The sequence below is a fragment of the Melozone crissalis genome, unplaced genomic scaffold, assembly GCF_028551555.1.
Source record: "Melozone crissalis strain CALT ecotype California unplaced genomic scaffold, PUWL_Pcris_2 ptg000018l_1, whole genome shotgun sequence".
In the NCBI taxonomy this organism is placed as follows: Eukaryota; Metazoa; Chordata; class Aves; order Passeriformes; family Passerellidae; genus Melozone; species Melozone crissalis.
Genome location: NW_026535796.1, coordinates 40,094,563 through 40,105,566, shown reverse-complemented (window position 1 = coordinate 40,105,566; position 11,004 = coordinate 40,094,563). Strand labels below are relative to the sequence as shown.

Below are 11,004 nucleotides of genomic sequence, written 5' to 3'. Positions count from 1 at the left end.
ACAGAAATAAGAATTTCATAAGTAAAAAAAACAGGAAACAAGTAGGAAATAAATAATACTGTTTTAGAAAACCCTACAAATATGAAAATTACCTAATCTTTAGATTAAAGCCATATTAGGGGACCAGAAGGACACATCAGTGCTCTACTGCCTGGATTATCTGATGGAGTAACACTCAGAAGCACTGCTGCCAACTGCCCACATAAACCTGGTTTATCGCATCCCAATAAAGCAGATTATGCTTTTGTGATGCCCTTATCCACATGTTCAATCAACAGGACTGCATTACCTTCCTCAGTGACCTTCCTATTGCTCTTCCAAATTAAACAGCCATGTGTTAGTCTCCAGCTCTAGCCGAGGCAGTGGCAGCAGTGCCAGTGCTGTGGCCTGGGGAGGAGCTGCATGGTGACACCAAGGTCAATTATCTCAGAAGAGAGAGGAAAAGCCCAGCAGAAGAGACCTTCACCTTGAACCTGCCATGCATGACCAGGAAGGCTCAGCCACTCAAAGAGCTTTGTGCTGCTACAAGGGGCAGCAGGCACCAGAGAGAAAGGGAAAACAAAAAGCAGACTTTCCCCAGTGCTGCCCTAATTAAGCAGATAATTAGGTGTGAGCTGAGATGGATATGTTGCTGCAGTCTGTGGGTTTGAGGTCCTAGTCAGAACTAGGGCAAGGGAGCAAATTTTGGCTCAGTTGGAATAAGCAGAAACTTATGATTTAATTTGGCAAGATTGTCTCCAGTGCTGAAGGACTTCACCAGTTTCACAGGTAATGTGAACCTGTGTTATAGCAACCCATCTCCTTGTTCTCATTTGGCATTTCAAACGCTGTCAAGTCTGAGGGACTTGTGTCTGCTGTGTTTTAATTTACCTGTTTTTGGCAGCCTGTGGTTTCCCCAAGACAGACTTTAATTCCTAGAGAGCCCCACTCAGAGATCCTTCTGCTTACCTGAGTCCTGAAGAAATGCCAAGGGGAGAATGTTCTCCATTTTACGATATTTTATCATGCATTAAATAAAAGGTATATATTTTAACAAAGCCAAAAATATTTAACGTTTAAGTTTGCAATTATTGATAACTATCTTAAGACAGAAGTCTCTAGATATTTTAAAACTCTAACCATATTTTCCCAGCTGTGTTATCCATAGAGAATATGATACAGCTATGTAAAGCTGCTATGACTGCTAAGTGTATTCAATTATCTCTGCTAGTTTTGTCCCCCCCCTCCCACACTTTCCACTCATTTCAGTGTTCACTAAATATTTTAAGCTTGTTAAGTGAGTTCATGCATGCGTTACAAAAAAGCACTTTGGGAAAAATTTATGGCTATTTTATCCATCTCAATATATGGGCACAAACGTACCACTGATCTGCACAGAGCTGTGAGACTCCGTCCCTTTTCCTCTTACCCTCCCCCTTCGGGAGAGAAAAAACCCAAACTTTGGAAAAGGGGTCATGCAAAGGCAGGGATTTCTATAGGGAGCCCATGGAACAATGCCTGCATTGCCAGGCGTAGTGGGCTCCCATTGTCTGCTCTTTGAGCACATAATAGAGGCTTTGCCAGTGGGGAGGCTAAATGGGGAACAAATGGATGGACAGCAAAGATGATGTCGACAGAAAGTGCAAGAACCTCCTTCTGCTTCTGTTTCTTTCAAAGGCTTGAAAGTGATAGTGTGCATAGTAATTCCTCTCCATTGTGGTGTGTGTAACGTTTATATTCATGCTGTGCTGGCTAAAGAAATGCTGGCTGTGGTCAGCAGAGAGGCCTGTACACATGCCTTTATCCCAGCAGCCTCCTGGAGCTCAAACAGTATGGAATCCATGTGTGGGGAGCAAAACACCAACTCTAATGTTAATGAAGATTACAGCGAAGAATGGAGGGATGGAAGCCCAGCTGGTGGATTTTCCCTTACAGCAGCCAAGTACCCAACTATAGTTAAGTTTCATCAAAAGTTTCTTTACCATCCATTTCAGAGGTTTCACAGCTGGGCTGGAAAATTTGCGTGGAGATAAACCCTTCAGTCAGGCCTCAAGCAAATGTAGAAATGGCTGTTATGATTTTGTGAAAGCTCCAGAGATGGAACTACTAAAGCAGTGCAAATACACATATGAAAATCTACCTATTTAGAGATGGCACACATACAGAATTGCACAGAATTCAGAGTTAATTTATCCCAGCTGATAACTTATATTGTGTAAATTAACACATTTTTTATCTTCAAGCACTTTTAAGCCACATTATATCAATTTGAAGTGAAATAATTATTTTCTGTTAAATACTGTGAGATGACTCAAGAACTCTGTAGAAAGGTGATCAGTTCCCATTCACTTCCAGAAGTCTCTTCCCCAGAGGATTTGAAGTGACAATCAGCAGCACTGGCTGTTCTTCTATCCCTTCGTTCGTCTTCTCCTCCACAAACTTCCAGTTGTAAGATTTTAAACACTGCTATTGCTACAAGTGAAGAAATAAAAGACACTACTGAAGTATCACTTTTCAGACCATTCATTAGTCCTCAGTATATTTTTGGTCTGGGAAAAAATTCCCACCTACATGAAATCCTTTTTCCCCCTGACCTTTTGTTTTCAAAATTCTTGAAAAAAATATCCATTCCAAGATCCATCTCAAGAATCCCTTGAAACCTTTGAAAATCCTCTTCCTGTATCTAGCGCTGGGCACTAGCAGGAAGATGGAGTGTTTTTAACCTGTGTACAGAGTGTTTTTAACCTGTGTGTCCTCACTGGCTCCACCCTGGGCTAACAGTGATCTCCTGAGGACGCCATGGTGGCCCTGCACGGAGCAGGCTTGCAGCCTTCACCTGTGAACCCATGGATCTGAAAATTAGTTTCACCATGGAGAAACCAAAGGTTTCAGATGGGCTGGGATATCCCTTTCCTCACTCCAGTTGGTCCCTCCAAGGAAAAATGGTAGCCCATGGAGAAAGTGGCAGCACTGCCAACATGCTACCTAATGTGAGCATTAAACCTGTCTTAAACAGAGGAAATTAATACCAAGCGCCTCATTTGGATGGCATCTCGTTTGGGAGAAAGCCAGGAAACATAAAGGTTGGTTTGCTCTGCTCATCATTCACATGACTGTGCCTTTTGTTTTTCAGCCTGATGAGAGGCAAGGATAGAAAATCTGCCCCAGCTCTGAATTTCCTGGCTTTTGTCAGTTGATGTTACACCCATGATATTATTCAAACAGGGGGTTTTGTGTGTAACAGATAAATGTCGACAAAGCCCTGTCTAATGCCTTTTAGGTTGCTAGGAAACATGGCTCTGTAGCCACCACAGAAATATCTCTGGCTAGGGGATTAGATAAGCTCTGACTTGTTTTGATTAGGTGAGCTTTATTGCAGAAAAGACAGCAGCATGCTTGACATCGTAAAAATATGACCCGCTTACAAACCCGGGGCACAAGGATCACTTATTGCTCGTGATGGCCTCCATGAGAGGGCACTTTGAATACTTTTGTAGCCCACCAAATCACTTCTCTCTAGAAAAAGCCACACCTCCTAATTAAGGTCTCCTTTGGTCCCCTAGAACTTGGGGCTGCTGCCGCTAACACCCCTATGTTAGACCATACTGAGGTGAAAAGTTTTCAGCCTAGCTTAATTTCATGTGTCAGGAGAATGGGAGTATTTGTGGTCTGGTGGGCAGCACAGATAACTAAGAACTAGCTTACCTGGCCTCTGCTCTGCCATTTAATGATTGTGCTTTGAAACTAAATTTGAACGGGTTGTACCTGTGGCAGATATTTATGCAACCCCATTGAAGGAGGAGCTAGAGGAAGTGAGCCTCTCTGCTGCTGCTCATGGTGACCTGAGATCTGCTATGGGGAGCTGAGTCTCTTCCCCTTTCTGACCCTGCCTGTCTCAGCCTTGTGTTGGTCCATGCCCTGCCTTTGCCAATGGCATGCCCAACAGGCATTTGGGGAAATGGTGGAAGCTCCATGCCCTTCCTCATAAGTGGTTTCCACCCCTTACCTCTTTACTGACAAGAAGTTTTTGCCTTGTTCTACCTTACTGCAATTCAAGAACCTTGCTTGTCTTGCTCACAGTATATGTAACAAACAGGTTATCCCCTCCTCTCTGCAGTGCGTTTTTATGTTTGAACACAGTTCTTCCTCAGTCAACTTTTCTCTGAACAAAACAACCTAAATGTTCTCCATCTATTCTCACAAAGTATATTTTTCCTAAGCTCTTTAGCTCCATGGTGTATTATCTGTGGAAGCAGGGCAGATATTCTGCAAGCTATAAATGAAACCAACAATCTTGAGGTGAAATCACCAGTCTGACCACAGGCTCAGCCATGCTGTACCTGTGAGCTGTGCAGTTCCCGTCCACGTTGCTGGCAATAGTTTGGGATCATATTATCTGCTCTTTAATCAGGAAAGCATTGAGACAGGCATCTGGAACAGTCAAAATTACATGAGAGAGACCCTGGGCTCATGCTGAGGTGTAAGCAGAACCCTGAGTTTGGTCTAAGTTCATGTTTGCACATTCACATTTAATAAAGGACACAGCTCAGAGTTATACTCTTGTATGACAGACGTGCATTGTACCAGTCAGAAGAGAGAACTGGCTGCATTACTAATGAAGTTTAAAAAGGCTCTCCCCTCAATTCACACCAATTACATGAGAAGTTCCATTCACAGAGAATGTGTAACGTGTCCATATTCTTAGCATTTTAAAAGAAATTTCTGCTCATCAATCTACCTCAGGTAAAGCTCCTCCTATTAGAGGAGCTAAAATATCATTGAAAGGCTGAAAACAATCAGGCTCTTTCCAGCTAACTGGGAAAGCAAGTCTCAGAATAATGAATTCTGTGCTGAGAACACTGCAGTTGAAATGTTTCAGTTGGGAGAGCTCAGTACAAACAGGTACATTCCAAACCATTCAGTATATAGGTTAATATTAACATTAGGCATTGCACATTTAGCTCAGCAGTCTAAAAGCGATGATGTGCTATGCTCCCCTGCACTCATGGCTGAGCCTGGGTTTGTGCCCCGTGTTCAAACACACCAGGACGTCCTGTGACCCTGCTCTGGAGGAGACAAAGCCCTGTTCACACTGTCTTTGCAGCTCTCACCTGGAGCAAGCCCTGGCTCCCCGGCAGCCTGCACAGCATGGCCTGTGTCCCTCAGGAGCACACAAACCGTGACCACACTGCAGTCTCTGGGAACAAACCTGGCATCTTATCAGCCTCCACTGCAGTCTGCACCTGGAGGTGAGCATCTCCTCACTCTCCCAACAGCAGGGTCAGAATGCACTTGCCCCAGGCATGGCAGATTATCCATCAGCATCCTCCTCATGAGGTGACCAAGCCAAATAAAGGAGTGCAGAGGCTGCTACAAAAGCACACAACTTGCTTCTGCTCTGACCATGTCTGCTGCCATTTCCTCCTCTGTACACCATGCCAGTCCTACCACAGAAAACCTCATGCACTGGGGTTGCTGACAGAGCCAGCTCAAACTAGGGTATGGATGGCTACACACAGATGCCTGTTAGAGCCAGCCTTGGCCAGATGGTGTTTGTTGCCCCAGTTATATTCCTGACTCTTACTGTCAGCCAAGCTGTGACATAGCAAGTTGTTATATGGAAGTGCTTGCAGGGTCTGGATGTCACTGTTGGCAAACAAGGGCAGGAGGCTACTGGAAAAGGCTGCTTGTGTGTGTGTGGACATATTAGCAGCACCCAGGGCACAGGGTGAGGTGAGTGTCTTGTCCTGAGCCACGAGCTGCCCACCTCTGCTGGAGAATGGCTTAATTACACTATGTGTCTTTCCTAAGCACAGCTGTACCTAAACACATCCTATTGTTCTCATCTCTTCAGTAACTCAGCCAACACATCTACCAGAGCCACAGGCAATGCCTGAAACATGGCTTCATGCCTGGGGCCCTTCCATTTGTCCTGAGCATGGCAGTGAGGATGGAGGGGGTGAATAAATGGCCTCAGAGAGTCTCATCAGTTGCAAGGCTTGTTAGGGTCCCAGACCTCTCAGACCCAGCAAGATGCTCAAGTCCTAGGTGACAGTGCAACCTGGAGTTTACTGTTATGGCACATGGGCCCTGACCTGGTGTATTTCATGATAGATGGAGGCACATCAGCCAAGCTGCTCCAGCATAATCACTGGCATCACAGCTCTCTACATGCCCAGCCTTTGTTTGGATGAATTTGAAGTCAAAGTACTTACTGCTACAGGCCAGACCCACAGCATGAACCAGCCTCCATTATGTGATGTGCAGATATCTTGGAAGCGCTGGATATGGCAGCTCTGAGTTTTTTGCACCCAAAAAGCTTTTAGATTTTTTTACTGACAAGTTTCAATAAAAATTCCAAGCAGTCAAATAATAAGAGGATTGATATAGAGCTCCCCAGGTCTTTGGGCCAACTGGGAGGCTGGTAAGGACAGCTGAGTGAGATTTGTGTGTGTAAATCTGGGGCCACTGGAGAACATTCTTGGGAGGAGGAAGTGAATGTGTCTTGGCCTTTGTAGGTAGTGTCTGGGGTGTGCAAATCTCTGAGAACAACCCTCTGAAATGCACTTAAATACCTAAACAGAGGTAGCTATTTGGCTTGCTTCAGCAGGGCTGATATGGCTGCACGTGGATGCCTGGGAGAGCAGGGCCAGGTGCCACCTGACTAGAGATGCACTCAGTCATGGATTGTGTTCACAAGGCCTGAGAGGACCAAGTACAAATTTTGCAGCTGTACTGTGCCCGTTAGCAGTTTTGGCAACTGCATGCATGCGCTTACAACTCTACAGATGACAGCAAAACCTGGATCTTGGTGATACAATGGGCTCTGCTGTATTTGAAAGGACCCACACGACCAACTGACTATACTCTTTGACATATATCATCCTCCAAGAAAATGCGAACTCCTTGGATTCACAGACACACAGAAAGTCAGTGTTGCCTGTGTACTGACTTTGTGTTGCTGCCACAGCCTCTCTTGAAGCTCACCCAAACCAGATGCCAAGCACTTGCTCCCCCATTTTCCCTCCCACTTCCTGCTCCAGGGATGAAGTTGAGAATTATGTGAAAAATCATGGGTTGAAATAAGAACAATTTACTGGAAACAGCAATGAGATAAGGAAATGAACAGTAACAGCAACAATATTAATAACAAAAGTGTGCTAAAAAGGAAGGTGATTTACATGCAAGATGCTCACTGAGCCCAAGTGACATGACCACAGCCAGTGGCACCCCACCCCAATTTCTCAATCTGCCATATTTGTTCCCAACTGGAAACCACACCTCTTCTTCCCAGAAGTCCCTACTCAGGCAGTCCTTTTCCCCAGCCCATGACATAAGATGATATCCCATAACACAGTGCCTTGGCCATATCCTCCCACTGATTTGGGCCAGAACCAGGGCAGCTTCCCAAAATCTTTTTGAACCACCTCACCCAAAGAGCTCAGGCAGCAGAGATTGGCTGTCAGGAAGGTCCAAGCATGTCCCATGCCCACTGTTCAGCTCTCACTTCCCTGAACTGAGTACATAAACATGACTCACTAACAGACCACATCCCTTCCATACAGTTATCACAGCTCCTAAAGATGCCACCTGACACAGAGTAGATGGCTGAAGCTGGAGTCAGTGAAAAGTTTGCCCAATTTAGAAATTGAGTTCTCCTGAGGGACACCAGCCAGACCCATTGGCATTTGTGAGAGCATATCTAATTTGCACGCTTTTAGCGTGTCTGCTATTACTTTTGCCACGAGGCTGAAGTTTTTAATGAGATTAATGATCCATGGGTCACTGTGACCAGTGATTGATGAGGTTCTCAGCAAAATCAATTTACTGTTTCTTTCCACCAAGGGTTTCAGCCACCCTTCTGCATCCCAAAACGGGTCACAATTAAGACAATGTAGTTTGATCTGGCTTTCCCTGACCAGACACTTCAATTCAGTGCCTGCAGTTTGTTGACTACAGTTTTCCAATAAGCTCAAGGGAGCCTAATGGTAGCAGTGCATTAACCCACCAAGACCAATTTGCAGTATTGGGTATCAGGATATGCAAATGAATTAAATTAGATCTTGTTTTCAAAGGGTATCATAAGGTGTCCCTTGAGCTTTATGTGCTTTTGGACATAATTTGACACATTAACATTTAATTTCTGCCAGGTGGGGTTCACCTTCCTCTGAGGTAAAGAGCTCACAGAGTAACTCAGATCTTGTACCTCCCTCCTTCCTCTGCTAATAAGAAATACAAGATCCAGTTTCTCTCTCCCTTCCCCCACTGCTTTCCTCCCACAACGTTTGAAAAATCTGACAATAATGCAAAAAATAGTTCTGTATGGCTCTGTTGTCACTCAGGGACTCCCAGATTATATTTGATGTGCTGGTGCAGTTGGGAGCTGAGCAGCAAGGCTGGTGTTACTGCTCTCCTTTGAGCCTGTACTGCCCTGGGACAGCTGCTTTACCTCCATCCAAATGTAAGGACTGCTAAAAGGAGATTTTTGTCCAGTCGTGGACTTCTGCTGGTCACCTGCTGGAATGGGATCTGGGGATCCTACCCAGCCCAGTGTGAATTTTTGTCACGTGTAGGCCCTCAGGACAGTTCACAGCCTTGTAGCTTACCACTCAATTTAATTAATGAAGTTCCAAGCGACAGAGGACACAACAACTGCCAGTATTTAAGATCACAGGTTTTAAACGTCAGTAGGCACCACTAGCCTTCATTATACCAGAAGCAAAAAAATTTAATCCAGTAAATTCTGCCTCAAATTCCTATTTTGTTGTCAAGATGGAGCATATAATTTCAGGAGCTGCTCCAAATTCAGTCTACAGGTTTTATTTTAAAGAGGTATCCCACTGAGCTCTGTGTGCCCCTGTAACCCTCCTTGTGTGCAGCACCATGAGAGACACACATGTCCATTCTTACTGTCGAGTTTTGCTTAAAACATGCCTGGTTTGGGTTAGAGCAGCATTATATGCTGAGGGTTGCCAATGTCTTCTGCCTTGCTTAAGTCATGGTTTTATGATGCAAATTAGACAGATAATACCGTCTGTAAACCATACTGCATGATCAGATGGCAGACTAAGCTTAGTGAGATAGAGATTTCCTTTTTAATTAAAACTGCAACGCTTCTGTGTGGTGGATTAACATGCAAGGGTCACTGGAAGAAGTGAATTAAAGTAGGATCTGAACAATGAGGGAAAATTGCTCCAAAATGGCCACTAACAGCATAACAACTATGTCACTTACCAATGTCTTCCTTGCAGGAATATTACGTTATGTTAACCCTTACCATTCCTTAAGGGTAGTCAGGTGTCACCCACGTTTTAGTCATGTGAAAACTCTGATGTGGAAGGTTAAAATAATAATGAAATAATATCTGGCTTCTTTTGTTATAGCCTTCATCTTGACAATGAGACTTTGCTTTTGGAAGCACCTGGAAGCCAGGACTCCCACCAGTCAAGAAATTTTTTTCAACAGCTCCAGAAATGCAGCCCCAGTAGATCATTTTAGGTAAATCATGTTTTTCCTTCAGAGCATGTGCACTCAGCAGTTAAGCTGCCATACGAGCACTGAGCTTTAATTCCCACAATATCCAGTCCTTCTGGCCAGCTTGTCCCAGAAGACTGTCAGTAAGCAGTGCTGCAACAGATGTCACACTTACACAGATATATCCTGGCTTTGCAGTGGAAAGAAAATTTCCTTTTCCCTAAACTCTATGAAGCCACAAGTTCTTGATTCAGACTGATGCAAGCCCACCTTCACATAGGCCTGAAGATTAATTTATCTTTATTAGACTATCTTTGCTGTTCAGATGACATCTTCTAACAAAGCCAAGTGTAATAGATGGTTAACTGCACATCTAAAGCTTGCATTTGAATTCTTTTGCTAAATGCTCTGCAATTAGACAAAAGCTGAGTAAGGCAGAGACTGCAGTACTGTATCACCAGGAAACACATAAGGAGAAGAAATCTGAGCCATCCTTGTTTCACAAAAGGAAAAAAAAAATAGCAGCTGAGATACATACCTGAAAAATACAAGGGGAACTAAGAAATCCTGAATCAGCTGTTCACAAAGAACAAAACTGTTATAATCAGATTTCCACATGCATATTTACAGATTAGAAATGCAATGCCTAACAATTCTTAAACAAATACCAGCTTTCTTCCAGAAAAAATTGTCTGTTAAAAACAACAAATCCAGTGTGGTTACAGATATTACAAAACAGAGCAGCTATTTGCTATTAAACCTCAAGAAATAATAAAATATTTCTGTGCTGTCACAGAAGAAATAAAGAAAAGGAAAAAAGCCTAACTGGGGGGGGGGGGGGGGGGGGGGGAGAAGGAGGGGTAGGAGGGGACAAAGGAAATTAACTGAATCACCTACAATTTCCTCCAAAAGTGACTTAATCCTGATCAATCTTCTTTGTGAGACAACCTATAGGAAAACCAAAAAACCTGTAATAGTCAGGCTGCCAGGTCCTTGAAAGGCAGCAGAATTTAATTTGAGTACTTCAACAGCACAATGGCATCCTCAGCCTTAGAGAGGACCTCTAGGCAGAGGCAAGGTAAGTTTATAACAATAATAAATAAAATTATGCTTACCCCTTTAAGTACCTCAAAGGAAATTAATTTTTAGGTTTTTAGAGTAACTGTGAACAGAAACCACATCAGGCAGTATAGACTACGTTTGAGACTAGCACAAGCCACGCTGTCCAGATACTCAGGAATTGGATAGAGCACCCTACAAAGCGTGTTTTGCTGCCAGCTGTCCTTGCTGCCCTGTCAGAGGAATGCAGGAGATTGCAGATGCGGGCGAGCCGAGGGAGGACCCGTCCCCACCTGCGTTACCTACCCCGTGGCTCCCTGGCAGCAGACTGCAATGCAGCACTGAGCTCTGCACTGGGGAAGGGCTTGCTTCTCTCTCCGAGCCTGTGCCAGCCAACGTGTGCAGGCAGCAGGGAGCTTTAATAAAGCAAACTCTGCAGCAGACTGCAGAGCAGGCTGATTAACACTTTTGGTGGTGCTGGGGAGCGTGGCA

At 44.3% G+C, this 11,004-nt stretch overlaps 1 long non-coding RNA gene across 1 annotated transcript; it reads right to left on the bottom strand.

The window, feature by feature from the left end:
- Window positions 1-2,179: 2,179 nt before the first annotated feature.
- On the bottom strand, window positions 2,180-10,927 carry LOC128936638 (uncharacterized). The gene is made up of 3 exons (XR_008482995.1): window positions 10,819-10,927; window positions 9,992-10,029; window positions 2,180-2,451 (listed from the first exon to the last, which is right to left on the bottom strand). It is a non-coding gene; the product is annotated as an uncharacterized LOC128936638 (long non-coding RNA).
- Window positions 10,928-11,004: the final 77 nt, after the last annotated feature.